At 38.7% G+C, this 12,632-nt stretch overlaps 1 protein-coding gene across 2 annotated transcripts in view; it reads right to left on the reverse strand.

The window, feature by feature from the left end:
- The window catches only part of JMJD1C (jumonji domain containing 1C), a 369,469-nt gene that overhangs the window by 221,949 nt on the left and 134,888 nt on the right, over positions 1-12,632 (reverse strand). For both annotated transcript variants that reach the window (XM_055274441.2, XM_063637907.1), the window contains exon 2: positions 177-341. The gene's annotated coding sequence lies outside the window, so the exon portion shown is untranslated. The remainder of the gene's footprint in view (positions 1-176; positions 342-12,632) is intronic.

Raw genomic sequence — 12,632 nt, forward strand, 5'->3', positions numbered from 1 at the left:
CTTTTTTGCCCAGGCTGATCTCCATCTTCTGGCTTCAAGCAATCGTCCTGCTTCAGCCTCTCAAAGTGCTAGTTTTACAGGTGTCAGTCACCAAACCCGGCCTTTGTTTTGTTGTTGTTGTTCTTTGTTTTAAACGAACAAATGAAAATGCTTAATGAAACAGGAATAGATCTTACCAATGCAGGCCACTGAATCTGTTTGCTCTTTGATCCCTGAGTCTGGCTAGGGTCATTCCTTTTGGCCCAGATTAAGTGGTATTCCACCAAGAAAGTTGAAAAATCTTCATAAACTTTAACCCACTCTCGTTTATCCCATTCAAGATCATCAAATTCCACATACACCTATGAAAACAAAAACACGAAATTCAATTAGCAAAATAGAAGAGTGGTATATCTTTTTTTTACTAACACACAATAATTGTACAGATTTATGGAGTACATATGATATTGTGATATATGCACACAATGTGTAATGATCAAATCAGGATAATTAGAATATCCATCACCTCAAATATTTATCATTTGTGTTAGAAACATTTCAAGTCCTCTTCTAGCTATTTTGAAAAATACAATAAATTATTGCTAACTATGGTTACCATACTGTGCTATCAAACTCTAGCACTTACTCCTTCTACCTAATTGTAGGAAGCAGAAAGCAGAACTCTAGTACATTGTTGGTGGGAATGTAAATTAGTACCTCCAGTATGGAAAACAGTATGGAGGTTCCTCAAAAAACTAAAAGTAGATCTATCATAGGATCTGGTAATCCCACTGCTGGGTAAATGTCCAAAAGAAAGGAACATATATTGAAGAGACAGCTGAACATCAGTGTTTATTGCAACACTATTCGTTAACAGCCACGATTATGGAATCAACCTAAGTATCTATCAACATATGAATGGGTAAAGAAAATGTGGTATATATACACAATAGAATACAATTAGGCCATAAAAAATAATGACATCTTGTCTTTTGCAGCAGTATGAATGAACCGGAGGTGATTATATGAAATAAGCCAGGTACAGAAGACAGATATCACATGTTCACACTCGGGTGTGGGAGTCAAAAACGTGGATCTTGACCCAGTATGGTGGCTCATCCCTGTAACGCCAGCACTTCGGGAGGCAGAGATGGGAGGATCACTTGAGCCCAGGACTTCAAGATCAGCCTTGGCAACATAGTGAGACCCTGACTCTAATAAAAGAGAAAAGTAAAAAACTTAGCTGGACATGGTGGCATATGCCTTTAGTCCCAGCTACTCAGGAAGCTAAGACAGGAGGATCACTTGAGCCCAGGAATTTGAGGCTACAGTGAGCTATGACAGCTACCGTGAGCTATGATCGCACCACTGCACTGCAGCCCAGGTGACAGAATGAGACCCTGTCTATTTAAAAAACAAACAAAAAGTGGATCTCATGGAGGTAGAGGGTAGAATGATGGTTATCGGAGACTAGGATGGGTGAAGGGGGGAGAAGAAAAGAGTTTGGTTACTGAGTATAACAATATTTCAAAATATAAGCCATGAACTTGAATTAGAAAGGACATTAACAAATTCATTAACTTAACATTTTTCATAAAACCATCATTTAACTTCCCTTAACCAGATTATACCCCTTACTTATGACAGAGAGATAAACCATAACTATTATCAAGTAAAGCAATTTACAGAGTGTTAATCAGTAAAGATTAGTCCATTATCTTCTAAATATACACTAAATAATGATGTCTATACTGATGACTCTAGAAGGAGAGGTTAGAAAATGTTTTTAAACAGTAAATAGTAGCCATACGCGATGGCTCACGCCTGTAATCCCAGCACTTTGGGAAGCTAAGGCCGGTGGATCACCTGAGGTCAGGAGTTCGAGACCATCCTGGCCACACAGTGAAACACCATCCCTAGCAAAAATACAAAAATTAGCTGGGTGTGGTGGCGGGTGCCTGTAGTCCCAGCTACTCAGGAGGCTGAGGCAGGAAAATGGCTTGAATCCAGGAGGCAGAGGTTGCAGTGAGCAAAGATCAGGCCACTGCACACCAGCCTAGGTGATAAGAGCAAAACTCCGTCACACAAAAGAGAGTAAACAGTAAATATTCCAGATTTTGCAAACCAGATGGTTTCTGTCATAATTATTTACTTCTGTCTCTGTCACAGAGACAACCATAGACAATATGTAAACAATTGAGCTTGACTTTATGCTAATAAAACATTACTTACAAAGGTAGTCAATGGTACAAAGATGGCTCAACATATGACATTCAATTAATGTAATATACCACATTAACAGAATAAAGGAAAAAAATCATCTTTAATGATGCAGAAAAAGCATCTGACCAAATTCCATGGCTTTTCATGATGAAAAACACGCAACAAGCTAGGAACAGGAGGAAAATACCTAAATATGACAAGGATGTTATAATTTGGAAAACTGAAGCTGACTCTATGCTCACAGGACATTCAATCATTCAACCCTTTGCTCCCCTACTTTCATTATTTTGCATTCATTCCCTGAGGTTATCTGTTCATAGAGCTGTCTTCCCAACTTGACTATTAGTTACGCTGGAAGCAGTCTTCTCATTACTTACATTTTTATCCTAATTCTGCCACCCACCTTCTGCTCCCTTACACCTGAAGAGTTTCCATTTCCACTTATCTGAATCATGGTTGCTCTTTTGGCCCAGCTCAAGTTCTTCCATGATGTTTACATCCCCCAACTTCAACTCCAACTTAGCTTTGAATTTCTGCTGCAATTACTTTTTTTACAGCTTACACTGTATTAGTATATAAGCAAATACCATCCTATATTTTTAAGTGTAATAAAAGTATCTTTAAATTATGCATGTAAACTCACTTAAGGTAGAACTGTTTTTTCATTTATTTTTAGTGCTCACTACAGTGCTGCATAAAGTCTTTAATTAACATTAAAAATCTCCTGACTGTTAGACTCAATCTTGGTCTTTAAAAAATAAAAGCAACCTGGTAAAAGGTAAGTTTGATTTGGTGGCGTTTATACTGCTGCCCACTAGGAAGCTTGTTAAAAAAAAAAAAAAAAAAAAAAAGCTTATCTATTAGAATATCCACTAAAGATATCCATTAAAGCTTATCTATTAGAATGGGGAAAGAGAAATGCACTGGTCAAGGAGTTAACATCTGTTTCTAGTCAACTATCCATACCAAGTCAAGGAAGAAATCCAAGTCAAGGAAGAAGCCAACAAAACAGGTGGCTATTTCTAATAAAACCCATCCTTAAGGGTACCTCCTGCCTGTAATCCCACCACTTTGGGAGACTCAGGTGGGAGGATCACTTAAACTCAGGAGTTCAAGACCAGCTTAGGCAACACAGTAAGACCTTATCTCTACAAAAAATGAAAAAATTAGCCAGACATGGTGGCATGTGCCTATGGTGCCAGAGACTCGGGAGGCTAAAATGGGAGGGTTGCTTCAGCCAGGGAGGTTGAGGCTGCAATGAGCCAGGATCACACCACTGCACTCCAGCCTAGGTGACAGAGCAAGACCCAGTCTCAAAAAATAAAAATCAAAAACAATATACACACTTTAACTTAAAAATGTTCTTACTGCCAAAAAACGGTAACGATCATCTGAGCTTTCAGGGAGTTGTAGTATCTTTTTGCCGATAAAGAGCCTTACCTCAATGTTTTTGGCTGCTGACTGCTCAGGGTGGTGGTAGCTGAAGGTGGGGTATTTGTGACAATTTCTTAAAATAAGACAAAAGTTTGCCACATCTATGAATTCTTCCTTTCATCAAAGATTTCCCTAGGGCATGCAATATTGTTGGCCATTTTACCCACAGCTGAACCTCTTTTGAAACTGGAGTCAATCCTCTCACAAGCTGAGGTTGCATTATCACCAAAGGTCAAGTAGTATTCAGTTCTATCTCAAAAAACCATGTTCTTTGCGCATCCATAAGAAACAATGCCTCATCCATTCAAGTTCAACCATGAGATTACAGCAGTTCTCTCACATCTTCAAGCTCTAGTTTTGATTACAAATCTGTTGATGTATCTACCACATCTGCAATGACTTCCCCCTTGAAAGTCTTAATCACCTCAATGTTGATATTTTGACCTCCTCCCATGAATCATGAATGTTCTTAATGGCATCTAGAATACTGAATCCTTTCCAAAAGGTTTTCCGTTTACTTCACTCAGATCCATCAGAGGAATCACTATCTCTGGCAGCTATAGCTTTACAAAATGTATTTCTTAAATAATAAGACTTGAAAATCAAAATTATTCCTTGATCTATGGGCTGCAGAATGAAAATTGTAGTAGCAGGCATGAAAACATTAATCTCCTTCGGAGCTCTTGGGTGACCACATGCACTGTCAATGAGCAGTAATACTTTGAAAGGAATCTTTTTCTCTGAGTAGTACATCTCAACAGTGGGCTTAAAATATTTAGAAAAACCTACTATAAACAGGCTTTGTTGTTCCATTTACAGAGCACCTGCAAAGTAGATTTAAAATAATTCTTAAAGGCCCTAGGATTTATGGAATGGTCAATGAGCAATGACTTCAACAAAAAGTCACCAGTTACTTTAGCCCCTAACAAGAGAGTTGGCCTGTCCATAAGGCTTCTCCATATCAGCAATAACAATGTTTCACTTTCTTATCATCCCTGTGTTTACTGCAGTAGCACTTTTAATTTCTTCAAAAGCTGTTCCTTGGCAATAACAACTTGTCTAACTGTGTGGTGCTACAGGCCTAGCTTTGTGCTCTGTCTTGGCTTTGACATGCCTTCCTCGCTAAGCTTAATCATTTCCAGCTTTCTGATTTCAAGTTATAGATGTGTGACTATTCCTTTTACTTGAAAACATACAGGCAACTATAGGATTATTAATTGGATTAATTTCAATATTATCGTGTCTCAAGGAATAGGGAGGTCTGGAGGTCCAAGAAGAGGGAAAGAGACAGGGGAATGGCTGGTTAGTGGAGCAGTCAGAACACACACAGTGTTCTGGATTAAGTTTGCCTTCTTATACGGGTGTGGCTTCTGGTGCCCAAAACAATTACAATACTAACATCAAAGATCACTGATGACACATCACCATAAGAGATGTAATAGTAATAATAATAAAAGTTTGAAATATCGTGATAATTAAAATGTAACAGACATGAAAATATTTTTCCACATGCAGCTGGAAAAATGAAACCGACAGACTTAATAGATGCAAAGTTGTCACAAATCCCATGCCTTCCCTGCCCCCGCCCCTGGCTTTTTTTTTTCTTTTTTTTTAAGAGATGGGGTCTTGCTCTATCACCCAGGCTGGAGTACAGTGAGGCTCAAGCAATCCTCCCACCATGGCCTCCCAAGCATCTGGGACTACAGGTGCATGTTACCATGACCCAGCTAATGTTTCCTTTTTAAATTTATTTCAGACATGGGGTCTTCCTATATTGCTCAAGCTGGTCTCAAACTCCTGGCCTCAAGCAATCCTCTCACCTCAACCTCCCGAGTAACTGGGATTACAGGTGCATGTCATTGCACCTATCATAAAACCTCAAATTTGTTTTAAAAAATTCAGCATCTGCTAAGTGCAATAAAGCAAACTACGATAAAAAATGTATATTTACTTATATATAGGTTTGTATAACCCAGGATACTCCAGATCCTGATTTGAACAGTATTTTAAGATAATAAAAAGTAGAAAAAAAGAACAAGAAATATAACAAAAATGTTCAAAGTATATACGGTGAAAACTGCAATACACCAAACACGGAAACTTAAGTCTTAAATAGATACACTTTGTTCACAAATGAAAAAATTCACTACTATAAAGAATAAACTCTCTTTGGATGCAGGCTAACCCTAAAAAATGTGAAACACACACACACACACACACCCCAAAAAGAATAAGTTATCTCCCAAATCAACAGCCCTGAAGGAAAACACAAGGTACTAGCCGGACCCCACCCTCCCTAGCAGTGGGGTAACTAGGCATTTTGATATGCCCTAAATACAAACTTTACAGACCCCAGCGTCTGTACCGTGGGCTATTGCTGCCAGGGTCAACACCCTAGCAAAGTGCACCTGCCCAGTTACCAGCTGCCTGCCTACAGCTGCTCCAACAGAAAGCAACCCACCTTCCCCAGTAGCAGAGCTGCAACATGATGGCTGCAGCCCTCACCTGACCATTCCACTGGTAGTCTGGGGATCATGCCACCCCTGTTGACCACAGCCAGTGCCTGCACAAACAATCAGGGAACCTGAGGACAGGTATGCTCATCCAAGCTCAGCCCCCTCCAGTATGTAAGCACACTGCTCAGGGTCTGGAGATTACCCTGCTTAGTCTACCACCATCGGTACCTGAGCACTTTTTCCAGGGGCCAGGGTCCATTCAACCGACCACTATCACCAAAACTGACACCCACCCACATGTGGGCACCTGCAGCAGGCTTGGAGACTGATTTAGTCAGCCTGTCACAACCACTGCCAACACCAAAGTGAAATGCTTGGGTTCCAGGGGGTTGTCTTGCCACTGCTACTGACATCAACTATGCCACGCCTACCGCCCAGGGCCCAATAACCTGCCCACTCATCCACCCCATTCCTGGCACCCAAGCAAGCTGCCTGGAAGCCCAAAAATCGACCTGCACAGACCCAGTAACTCTGGTGGCAGCATATGCCACACTGAAGCCCCAAAACAAACATGATCTTCTCACTACTACCACCAAAGGAGCCCAAAGTGGCCCACGTGACAACCCATTCCCTAATAAAATTTCACCACAGCTTCCTTTAAGAACCACCCACTAAACCACAGAAGAAATCACAGACAACACTGACCCTGTTTAATGCCTAAAAAAATCATATGGAGTCTACATTACTGCATATATCCAGAATCAAAGCAAAAGTGCCCTACCCAACCAACACCCCAGATACATCTCTAGGAAAAATTCCTCCCCTATGAAAGGAAATTCAAACTACTGGAAGAAGTGACTGTCAATACCTGATGCATAGATATCAATGTAGAAATCAAAGAAACAAGAAAAAGCAAGAAAATGTGAATCCATAATAAATTCAAAGGAACACAGTAATTCAACAACAGATTCCAATCAAAAAGAAATTTATAAAATCTTGGAATTGAAAATATTGATACTAAAGAAGTATTCTGTTACACTGAGATACAAAGAAAACAATACAAAGAAAAGAAAAACAATTCAGGATATGAATGAAAAATTCACCAAAAAGACAGATAGCATAAAAAAGGATGAAGCAAATTCGGGACCTGATGTATTCATTGAATGAAACAAAATGCATTCAAAACTTCAACAAACTAGATCAAATAGAAAAAAAAATCTCAAAACTTGACAAACCTTTTGAAATAACCCAGTCAGAAGAAAAAAGAAAAAAAAAATTTTTTTTTGAGACGGAGTCTCGCTCTGTCACCCAGGCTACACTGCAGTGGCGCGATCTCAGCTCACTGCCAGCTCCACCTCCTGGGTTCACGCCATTCTCCTGCCTCAGCCTCCCGAGTAGCTGGGACTACAGGTGCCCACCACCATGCCCGGCTAATTTTTTGTATTTTTAGTAGAGATGGGGTTTCACCGTGTTAGCCAGGATGGTCTTGATCTCCTGACCTCATGATCTGCCTGTCTCAGCCTCCCAAAGTGCTGGGATTACAGGCGTGAGCCACTGCGCCCGGCTGAAAAAAGAAAATTTAAATTTTCTTAAAGAATGAGCAAATTCTCATCACATATAGGACATCATAAAGCTACCAAATTTTCAAATTTTTTGTGTTTGAGGAGGCAACAAGAAAACTTGAAGGGCTAGAAAGTCTGTTTAACAAAATAATAGATGAAAACTTCGCAAGGCTAGCAAAAAGTTTAGATACCCAGATAAAGCACAAAGCTCCCCAAAGGTATACATTCAAAAATATCTTTTCCAGAGCACCTTATAGTAAAAAGGTCACTAAATCAAAGACAAAGAGTGAATTCTTTAAAAAGCAAGACATAACTATCTAGTCACTTATTAATGAACCCCCATTAGACTAACAGCAGTTTCTCTGCACAGTCCTTACAGGGCAGAAGACAATGGGATAATAGGTTCAAAAAGCTGAAGGAGAAAAAAAAAAAAAAAGCCAAATATACTATACCAAACAATGTTATCCTTCATAAACGAAGGGGAAATAAAGTCTTTCCCAAACAAGTAAAAGCAAGAAAATTCATCATCACTAGACCAAATCTACAAGAAATGCTTAAAGGAGTCTGATGCTGGGAAAATAAAGAATGGTATCTATCATCATGAAAACAGACAGAATATAAACCCCAGTGGTAGAGCAAATACAATCAAGGAAAAGAAAAGCCTCAAACAATACCACCACAGAAAACCACCAAACCACAATGTTAACAAGAAGAGAGAAAGGAACAATGAATACACAAAACAACCAGAAATTAAGTAATAGAATAACAGGAATAAGCCCTCACATGTTAATAATACAACAGATTAAAGTGTCAGACTAGTTGAAATGATTTAAAATAATGTCACAACTATATGCTGCCCACAAGAAACTCATCTCCCCTATAAAGGTACATATAAATTGAAAGTAAAGGAATACAAACGACATTCCACGCAAATAGGAACCAAAAGTGGGGAGAAGTAGCTACAATTAAACAGTCAAAAGCAGTAAAGAGAGACAAGGTAATTATATAAGGATAAAAGAGATTGATTCAGCAAGAAAATATAACAATTCTAAACATACATGCACCAAACAGCAGAGGACCCAGATGTATAAAGCAAATATTACTAGACCTCAATGGAGACCGGGTGTGGTGGCTTACACCTGTAATCCCAGCACTTTGGGAGGCCAAGGTGGGCAGATCACCTGAGGTCAGGAGTTCAAGACAAGCCTGGCCAACATGGTGAAACCCTGTCTCTACTAAAAATACAAAAATTGGTGACACGCCTGTAATCTCAGCTACTCAGGAGGCTGAGGCACGAGAACCACTTGAACCTGGAAGGCAGAGGTTATAGTGAGCTGAGATCACGCCAATACACTCCAGCCTGGGTGACAAAGCAAGACTGTCTCAAAAAAAAAAAAAAAAAAAAAAAGATCTAAACGGAGAGAAAGAGTACAGTAATAACTGGGGTTTGCAACAACCCACTCTCAGCATTAGGGAGATCATCTAGTCATCTAGACAGAATTTTTTTTTTCCCAAAAACTCACTGCATGCTAACAGACAGAAAATTAGCAAAGAAACATTACATTTAAACTGCACATTAGACCAAATGGACCTAACAAACATTTATAGAACATTTCATCCCACAGCTAAAGAACACACATTCTTCTCACCAGCAAATGGAAGATTCTCCCGGATAGACCATATGTTTGGACACAAATCAAGTCTCAATAAATTTTTAAAAATCAGAATTGTATCCAACCTCTCAGATCACAATGAAATAAAACTAGAAATCAACAAAGAGGAACTTTGGAAAGTGTACAAATACATGGAAAGTGAATAACATGCTCCTAAATGACCACTAGGGTCAAGAAAGAAATTAAGGATGAAATCAAATGTACCTTTACAATAAATAAAAATCAAATCAAAACATACCAAAATCTAGAGAATATTTAATAAAGTAGTGCTAAGATGGAAGTTCATAATTAATAAATACCTATATCCAAAAAGTATCAGAATTTCAAATTAAGTGTCAAACCATACATCCCATGAAAACAGAACATGCCAAACCCAAAATTAACAGAAGAAACAATTAAGATCAAGAAGAAACAAATGCAACAGATACTAACAAAATACAAAGGATCAATGAAATGAAAAATTGTTTTTTGAAGAGATAAACAAATTAACTGCTTGTTGAGACTAAACAAAAAAGGATACCCAAATAAAAATATCAGAAATGAAAAAAGAGAAATTACAACTGATACCACAGAAATACAAAAGATCATCAGAGACCATTATGAACAACTATACAAAAACAAACTGGAAAACCTTGAAGAAATGGATAAATTCCTGGACACATACAACTACCAAGAATGAATCAGGAAGAAATAGAAAATCTAAACAAACTAATAACAAGTAATGAGGTAAAATTAGTAGTAAAAAATCTCCCAAAAAAGAAGAGTTCAGGATCAGATGGCTCCACTGCAGAACTCTATCAAACTTAGAAACAACTAACACCACTTCTCCTCAAACTAGTCCAAAAAATTGAAGGGGAGGGAATTCTTCCTAATTTATTCTAAGAGGCCAGCATTATATTACCCTAATACCAAAACCAGACAAGAATGCTACAACAAAAAAATAAAACTACAGGCCATTATCTCTGATGAACATACATACAAAAATTCTCATCAAAATAGAAAACCAAATTCAACAGCACATCAAAAACATCAAGATCAAGTTAAAATTTTCCCAGGGATGCAAGGATGGTTCAACATATGTAAATCAAGAGTCATGAAACATCACATCAATAAAATGATGGACAAGAACCACATGATCATCTTAATAGGCATAGAAAAAGTATTTGATAAAATTCAACATCCCTTCATAATAAAAACTCTCAACATTCTAAGCACAGAAGAAAAACACCTCAATATAATAAGGACCACTTGTGACAAACAACAGCTAGCATAATACTGAATGGGAAAAACTGACCACCTTTCCTCTAAGAACTGGCACAAAACAAAAAAGCCGCCACTCTCTTCACTACTATCCAACATAATACTGGAAGTCCTAGCCAGAGCAATCAGGCAAAAATAAGGAAATAAAGGCATCCAAATTGGAAAAGAAGTCAATGTGTCCCTCTTTGAGAATATTATGTGACTGTGTATCTAGGAAAACCTAAAGATTCCACCAAAAACCTCATAGAACTGATCAATTCAGTAAAGTTGCAAGATAAAAAAAATCAACAAGCAAAAATCAGTAGCATTTCTATATACCAATAATGCAATAGCTGAGAAACATATCAAGAAGGTGGCCAGGCGTGGTGGCTGATGCCTGTAATCCCAGCACTTTGGGAGGCCGAGGTGGGTGGATCATGAGATCAGGAGATGGAGACCATCCTGGCTAACACGGTGAAACCCCATCTCTAATAAAAATACAAAAAATTAGCTGGGCGTTGTGGCGGGTGCCTGTAGTCCCAGCCACTCCGGAGGCTGAGGCAGGAGAATGGTGTGAACTCAGGAGGCGGAGCTTGCAGTGAGCCAAGATTGCACCACTGCACTCCAGTCTGGGCGACAGAGTGAGACTCCGTCTCAACAAAAAAAAGAAGGCAATTCCATTTACAATACCTAAAGAAAAAACATCCATGAATAAATGTACCCGCAAAGGGGAAAGATATCTACAATGAAAACTACAAAACAGATGAATGAAACTGAAGACACAAATAGAAAGACAATCCATGCTCAAAAGAAGAATTAACATCATTAAAATGATGATATTGTCCAAAGCAATACAAAGATTCAATGCAATCCTTATCAAAATACCAACATCATTTTTCACAGAAATAGAGAAAACAATCCTAAAATTCCCATGGAAGTAAAAAAGAGCCTAAGGAGCCAAAGCAATCCTGAGCAAAAAGAACAAAACTGACGGAATCACACTATACTACCCAACTTTAAAATATATTACAAGCCTACAGTGGCCAAAAACAGGATGGTACTGGTTAAATTAAAATCATGTACTAACCAGGCTTTAAACCAAAAGTAAAAGTTGCTAACAGTGTAACATGTATGTAAAACCAATGATTTCTTTCACGGTCGCAATTTCCTCAGTTATAATTTTGTAAACACGGTCTCACTTAGAGCCAACAGATTTTTCACTAAGGTTCCAAGAACATACAACACATTACGGAAAGAAAAACCATTTCAATAATTGGTATGTGAAAAATTGGATATCCACAAGAAATGACACTGGACCCCTATCTCTCACCATATACAAAATTCAACTTAGGATGGATTAAAAACTTAAACATAAGACCCGAAACTATAAAACTACTAGAAGAAAACAAAGGGAGAACACCTTAGGACACAGATTTATGCAAATATGGCCAAGATCTGAAACTCCAGAGGCAATACAAATAATGATAAATGCGACTATATTAAAATGCACAGTTCTGCATGGCGAAGGAAACAATCAACAGAAGAGACAACCTGTTGAATGGAAGAAAGTATTTGCAAGCTACTCATCACACAAGTGACTAATATTCAGAATATATGAGAAACTCAACAGTTTAAAAAAAGATCTCATTAAAAAGTGGGCAAAAGGCTGGGCGTGGTGACTCATGCCTGTAATCCCAGCACTTCGGGAGGCTGAGGTGGGTGGATCACGAGGTCCAGAGATCAAGACCATCCTGGCCAACATGGTGAAACCCCATCTCTACTAAAAATATAAAAATTAGCTCGGCGTGGCGGCATGCACCTGTAATCCCAGCTACTCGGGAGGCTGAGGCAAGAGAATTGCTTGAACCCAGGAGGCGGAGGTTGTAGTGAGCCGAGATCACGCCACTGCCCTCCAGCCTGGTGACAGAGCAAGACTTCGTCTCAAAAAAAAAAAAAAAAAAGTGGGCAGAAAAGTACACACGTATAAACACACACACACACACACACACACGTGAGCAAAGGACATAAACAGACATTTCTCAAAAGACAACATACAAACAGCCAAC

The sequence above is a fragment of the Symphalangus syndactylus genome, chromosome 4, assembly GCF_028878055.3.
Source record: "Symphalangus syndactylus isolate Jambi chromosome 4, NHGRI_mSymSyn1-v2.1_pri, whole genome shotgun sequence".
Lineage (NCBI taxonomy): Eukaryota > Metazoa > Chordata > Mammalia > Primates > Hylobatidae > Symphalangus > Symphalangus syndactylus.